Source organism: Hordeum vulgare, chromosome 5H (assembly GCF_904849725.1).
Source record: "Hordeum vulgare subsp. vulgare chromosome 5H, MorexV3_pseudomolecules_assembly, whole genome shotgun sequence".
NCBI lineage: Eukaryota > Viridiplantae > Streptophyta > Magnoliopsida > Poales > Poaceae > Hordeum > Hordeum vulgare.
The window spans coordinates 451695237-451701992 of record NC_058522.1 but is presented as its reverse complement, the minus strand read 5'-3'; positions in this window follow the sequence as shown (position 1 = coordinate 451701992).

The window sequence follows — 6756 nt, the reverse complement described above, 5'->3', positions numbered from 1 at the left end:
CGGACTGTGATTTGGATCGCGTAGATGTTCCACTTCATCACCCGCATTATATACGCTTCCGCTTAGCGATCTACAAGGGTATGTAGATGCACTCTCTCCTCTCGTAGATGATCATCACAATGGATAGGTCTTGCGTGTGCGTATGAATCTTTTTGTTTCCCATGCAACGTTCCCCAACAAAAATGCAGTACATGTTATGCAATAATGATAAGAATCAATTTACAATAGTACCTAATTATTTGTCATGTTGCTTATGCTAATGGATATCACGAAGTTTTGTTGAGTCTTGTGTGATTGAAGTTTTCAAGTTTTGGGTGTTATCACGCTGGACAATGGAATAAGGAGGAGAAAGATCCTAATCTTGGGGATGCCCAAGGCACCCCAAGGTAATATTCTAGGAATACTCAAGCGTCTAAGCTTGGGGATGCCCGTAAAGCATCCCCGCTTTCATCTCAATCCATCGGTATGTCACTTGAAGCTACATTTTTATTCATCACATGATATGAGTTTTGCTTGGAACGTTGTTTGCTTTAGTTTGTTTTTTATTCGTAGTTTTCCACAATCATCTTTTGCTAGACACACCAACCTGAGACATATACACATTTATCATGACTTGTTAGAATACTCTTTGTGCTTATCTTATATCTTTTCAGCTAAACAATTGCTCTAGTAATTCACTTATATCTTTTTGAGCATGATGGAATGTTGATTTTATAGAAATATTTGAACTTACGTTCTTCACTTATATTTGTTTGAGAGTTAATAAATAGTAGCAATAATTTTCATGGGTCATAAATCTAGTCCAAAAATAATAAGTATCCAATGGATGATAATCAAAACCATCGTGTAGCACATAAAGAGAAATTGTGGGTTAATGATATTGATATGGTAATATGAAAAAGGTGTGAGTGCATCATTGTTGATTCATATAAGTAGAGGTATTAAGAGGTGTTAATTCCTTGTTTCTCTGAATACTAAAAACACATGACGGGGATGTGTGAGCATTTCCATTCCTCGTTGAAATCCTGGTGTTGTTTTGAGTCGGAGTAGCGCAATGGTTAACTCCTCCCAACCCTCTCCCTCGGGGCATGCGGGTACTGCTTCGATTTGTGATGAAACATATAAAAGTTTACAATAAGTATATGAGTTCTTCATGACTAATGTGAAACCATGGACGTACGAAATTTCACCTCCTCATATTTTGCTAGCCTCTTTGGTACCGTCCATTACTCATTCACGCCTCGAGGATCGATGCAAACTTCGCTGGTGCATCCAAAACCCGTGGCATGATATGCTTCGTGACACATAAAGCTTTATTTATCTTCCTCAAAGCAGACACCATACCTACCTATCATGGCATTCACATAGCCATTCCGAGATATATTGCCATGCATATTTCACCGTTACATCATATGATTAGTTCATTCATCATCATATTGCTTTGCATGATCATATAGAGCTGACATAGCATTTGTGACAAAGCCACCATTCCTTACATTGCTGATACATGTCACGCTAGATCATTGCACATCATGGTACATTGCCAGACGCATTCATATTGAGTCATATCGAGCTTTGGTGAGTTTTAAGTAAATAAAAGTGTGGTGATCATCATTATTAGAGCATTTTCCCAGTGAGGAAAGGATGATGGAGACTTTCATTCCCCCACAAGTAGGGAAGAGACTTTGGACGAAAAATGAAAAATGGGGGAGGCCAAATGATCCCACCATAATAATAAAATGAATGAGAGAAAAAGAGAGAAGGGACTTTGCTACTATCCTTTACCATACTTGTGCCTCAAAGTGGCACCATGTTCCTCATGTAGAAAGTCTCATGATATGTCATTTTCATATGCTAGTGGGAATCATATTATCATTACTATAAACTTGGGTTGCATATTCCGATGACGGGCTTCCTCAAATGCCCGAGGTCTTCATGGGCAAGCAAGTTGGATGCACACCCCACTTAGCTTCATTTGAGCTTTCATACAATTATAGATCTAGTGCATCATTTGCATCACAATCCCTACTCCTTGCATTGACATCTACCGATGGGCATCTCCATAGCCCGTCGGTACGCCTATTTGATGTGAAACTATCTTCTCCAATTTTACCCCTTTGATATCTTCCACCATATTCTATTCCACCATATGTTATGTCCATGGCTCACACTCATCTATTGTGTGAAGAATAAAAAGTTCATTGACTTTTAAAATGTATGATCCAATTGCCTAACTTGGACACCGTGGTGCTCAAAATTTGTATTAATGTCGTGAAAACGGAGCCATGCTTTGCTAATATGAAATATTAATGTGGTAGACATTCTTTTAATATCGTATACTTTCAAAGATTGATGATTTTGTTGCTTATGCTTATAATTATTACTATGTCGATGATTGTTAATTCATCATTTCTTAATGAGCATACATGCAAAATATTACAAGTTGGATAGCATGTCACATCAAAAATTCTGTTTTATCATTTACCTACTCGAGAACGAGCAAGAATTAAGCTTGGGGATGCTTGATATGTCTCCAACGTATCTATAATTTTTTATTGTGCTGTGTTGTTATATTATCATCTTAAGATACTTTTGGGTCATAACGCACCAATTTATATTATTTTTGAGCACTAACCTATTAACCCAGTGTCGAGTGCCAGTTGTTGTTTTCTGCGTGTTTTTTGATTTTCAGGTTGTGAGTACCAAACAAAGTCCAATGCCCCAAAACTTTTTTATGATTTTTTGTACCAAAAGAAGACCTGGAAGCTTCGGGAGGAGCCGGAAGCCACACGAGGATCCCACAAGGCAACATGGCGCACCCAGGGGTGGTTGCGCCTTGATGCCTTGTCGCCTCCCTGTGGCCCCTCTTGCCTCGTTCTATGGCCTATAAATTCCCAAATATTCTTGAAACCCAAAAGATATCCACGAAACACTTTTTATGCTGCCACAAGTCTTTGTTCCACGGCTCTGTTCTGGCTCTCTAACGGATCGGGTCGATCACTAAGGGCCTCTTCATCAACCTTGGTGCCTTCGTGAGGATGTGTGAGTAGTTCACCACAGACCTACGGGTCCATAGTTAGTTTCTAGATTGCTGTCTCTCTCTCTTGATCTTCAATACAATGATTATTGCATCTTCGCTTTGATCTATCCGATGTAATTCTTTTGTATGGTGTGCTCATTGGGATCCAATGAATTATGGGTTTATGTTCACACTATTCCTGAAAAATATTTGAATCTTCTATGAGGTTTATGATTCTTATTTGCATGATCATCACAGCTTCTTAGATCTATCCAATTTATTGAATTGCTTTGGCCAACTAGTTCAATCTTTCTTCAATGGTAGATGTGCATTGTAGTGGGTTCAACCTGGCAAATTTCTATATCCCAGTGACATAAGAGGACAAGATGTGTCTTTGTGTTGCTTCCACTAAGGATAAATGGTGGGGTTTATTCATATTGGTTGAGTTTACTTTGTCTACATCATGTCATCTTTCCCCATGCATTACTCTGTTTTACTTAATACTCTAGATGCATGTTGGATAGCGGTTGATGGGTGGAGTGATAGTAGTAGGTGTAGCCAGGAGTCAACCTATTTTCTTATGGACGTGATGCCTATATACACATGATCATTGCCGTGAAAATCGCATAACTATCAGCTCTTCTATCAATTTCCCAACAGTGATTTGTTTACCAACCGTATGTTGCTTTCATGAGAGATGCCACTAGAGAACACTATAATCCCCGGGTCTAGTCACTTATATATTTAGAAAACTTATAATTTCCTCGCTGTTATTATTTGTCTTTTGTTTTATTTTGCAAGTCACAACTATCTACAATTATCTACACACCTCATTCGCTTGCAAATAACGAGATCAAGGGGATTGACAACCCTCTTGCCCACATTGGGTTCAAGTTGTTTGATCTTTTGTGTGCAAACATTGAAGACGATTGAGGATTGATATTCCTATTGGTTCAATAAACCTTGATTTCTTAATGGAGGGAAATACTTACCCGCATTATGCTGCGATAACCCGTTCCTCTTGACGGAAAATTCAACACAGATCACAAGCATCAATGACATATATGTGCTGGAATGTCACCCTCAAAATGAGGATGGCGATTATTATGAGTCACTAGATATATTATTTAAAGAGTATAGTATTGGCAATCATGATGAACTAGAAGGGAAGCCTTGCACATCTCGAGTGTGTATGTGATAAATAAAGGGTACTAACCACAAGATCTTGAAAGAGAACATATTAGTCCATAGTACACAAATCCAACCACTATGAAACCTTATGCATGATCATTTCTTTAGCATGATCCCGTCACCCGACAACAAAGGTTGCAGTAAACAATGATTAAAGTAAGTGCGTGAGAGCCTTGACTCGAGAACGTTAGTAGGAAGTAAGGAGAAACTCTATATCTTGACTTTTTGACAACTCTCTGTTTTCAAGTTTGTTTTAAAAACAAAACAACAATAAAAATAAAAAATTATCTATCAAGTAAGAGGATCCATGTACTTGTTTTCATGCTAGATTAAAATTTTACGAGGATCATATAAATTTTTACTGAAGCTCTCGTGGATTGTATCAAAATGTATATATGTTACGTAGTTGAGCATGTGCTACCTTGTAGAAATATGATCCGTCCTTATTATAGCTTGCAGAGAAGACAAGGATATGCATATGGGTAACACTACAGGAATCGGAATCTTTGCCGTCTTCCATAACGGACGGCAAAGAGGTGATCCACCGATGGCAAAGGTCTTTGTCGTCAGCCTCCTGCCGGCAATGTTCCTACGACTACTTTCGACGGCATATCACCTTCTTTACCGTGAGTCTGCCTTAAATGGACGACAAAGGTCTTTGTTGTCAGCCTTTGCCGTCAGCATGTGGCACCGAGCAGACGGCAGACATGCTTAGACGGTAGCCGAGAAGCAACGCCTCCGTTAGGGCTAACGGAGGCTTTGCCGTGTGCCTCCCTCCCTCGCTTTGTCGTCTCCCTTCCCCCCTCTCTTTGTCGTCTGCCTTCCTCCCTCTCTTTGTCGTCTGCCTACCTCCCCCTCTTTGCCGTCTTCTTCTATGGGCCAGCGCTGGATCAGACTCTTTGTCGTCAGCCTCCCTACCATTGTGTCGTCAGCCTCCCGAGGCAGCGGACGGTAAAGAGCCCATATGGCCAGCTACTGCTGCCTAGGTTGCACAGCTGGGTGTCACGTGGCACCTTTGCCGTCAGGCAGTTGACGGCAAAGGCCTTTGCCGTCAGGCAGTTGACGGCAAAGGCCTTTGCCATCAGCTGGCCGACGGCAAAGAGCCCATATTATCACATTTTTGTTTATTTTTTCTATTTCACAACACATATATATAATTCATAGCACATATATGATATATAGGTCACAACACATATATGATATACATATAAAGTTCATCAATTCCATTTGTTCATCAATGTACATCCCATAAATCGAAAGAACCAACATATACAAAGTTTCATCCACACATACATATACATATAGTTCCACATATATTGTTCATCCATATATACATATACATATATTTCCACATTGTTCATCAACTCAAATGAAAACTAGAACTAAAGCACTCCAATGCCAGTTTCCATGCATGTAGTACATCCAATCTGCAAAATGGGAATAAGAAAGTTAGAAGAAGAACAACAACAACATATATATGACAAATAAGCTAAATTGAAGAAGAAAGAGAAGAAGCAAGAAGAGAAGAAGGCGAAGAAAAACAAGAAGGAGGAGGAGGAGGAGGAGAAGGAGAAGGAGAAGGAGGAGGAGTAGAAAAGAAGAAGAGAAGAAGAAGGAGAAGGATGAGGAGAAGAAGGATGAGAGAAGAAGAGGAGGGATCCTTCTCCTTCTTCTCCTCCTTCTCATTCTTCTCTTCTTCTCCTCCTTCTTCTCCTTCTCCTTCTCTTCTTTTTCTCTTCTTCTTGTTCTTCTTCCTTTAAATTTCTCCACTTCTCCTCTTCATGGAGATAAATTAGGTAAGTATGTATTTTTTTTGAGCTAAATTGGCTAATTATGTCATTTTAGAGGAAAACAAGCTAAGTATATAATATTAATGAGCTAACCAAGGTTCTTATGCCATTTTGAGCTTATTATGTCTTTTAGGAGCTTAATTAGTCATTTTAATGAGCTAACCAAGGTTCTTATGATGTTTTTACCTAACTAAGCTAATTATGTAATTTTAGAGGATAATTAGCTAAGTATGTCTTTGTTGGGGGGAAATAAGCTAAATTGAAGAAGAAAGAGAAGAAGCAAGAAGAGAAGAAGGAAAACAAAGAAGGAGAAGGAGGAGGAGGAGAAGAAGAAAAGAAGAGGAGAAGAAGAAGGAGAATAAGGAGGAGAGAAGAAGAAGGAGAAGAAGGCGGGCTGGCTCCTTCTCCTTCTTCTCCTCCTTCTCCTTCTTCTCTCCTTCTCCTTCTTCTCCTCCTTCTCCTTCTTCTCTTCTTCTTCTCCTCCTCCTCCTTCTCCTTCTCCTTCTCTTCTTTTTATCTTATTCTTCTTCTTCCTTCTTTTCAGTTCTCCTCTTCTCCTCTTCTTGGAGCTAAATTAGCTAAGTATGTTTTTTGGAGCTAAATTGGCTAATTATGTCATTTTAGAGGAAAACAAGCTAAGTATATAATATTAATGAGCTAACCAAGGTTCTTATGCCATTTTGAGCTTATTATGTCTTTTAGGAGCTTAATTTGTCATTTTAATGACCTAACCAAGGTTCTTATGATGTTTCTACT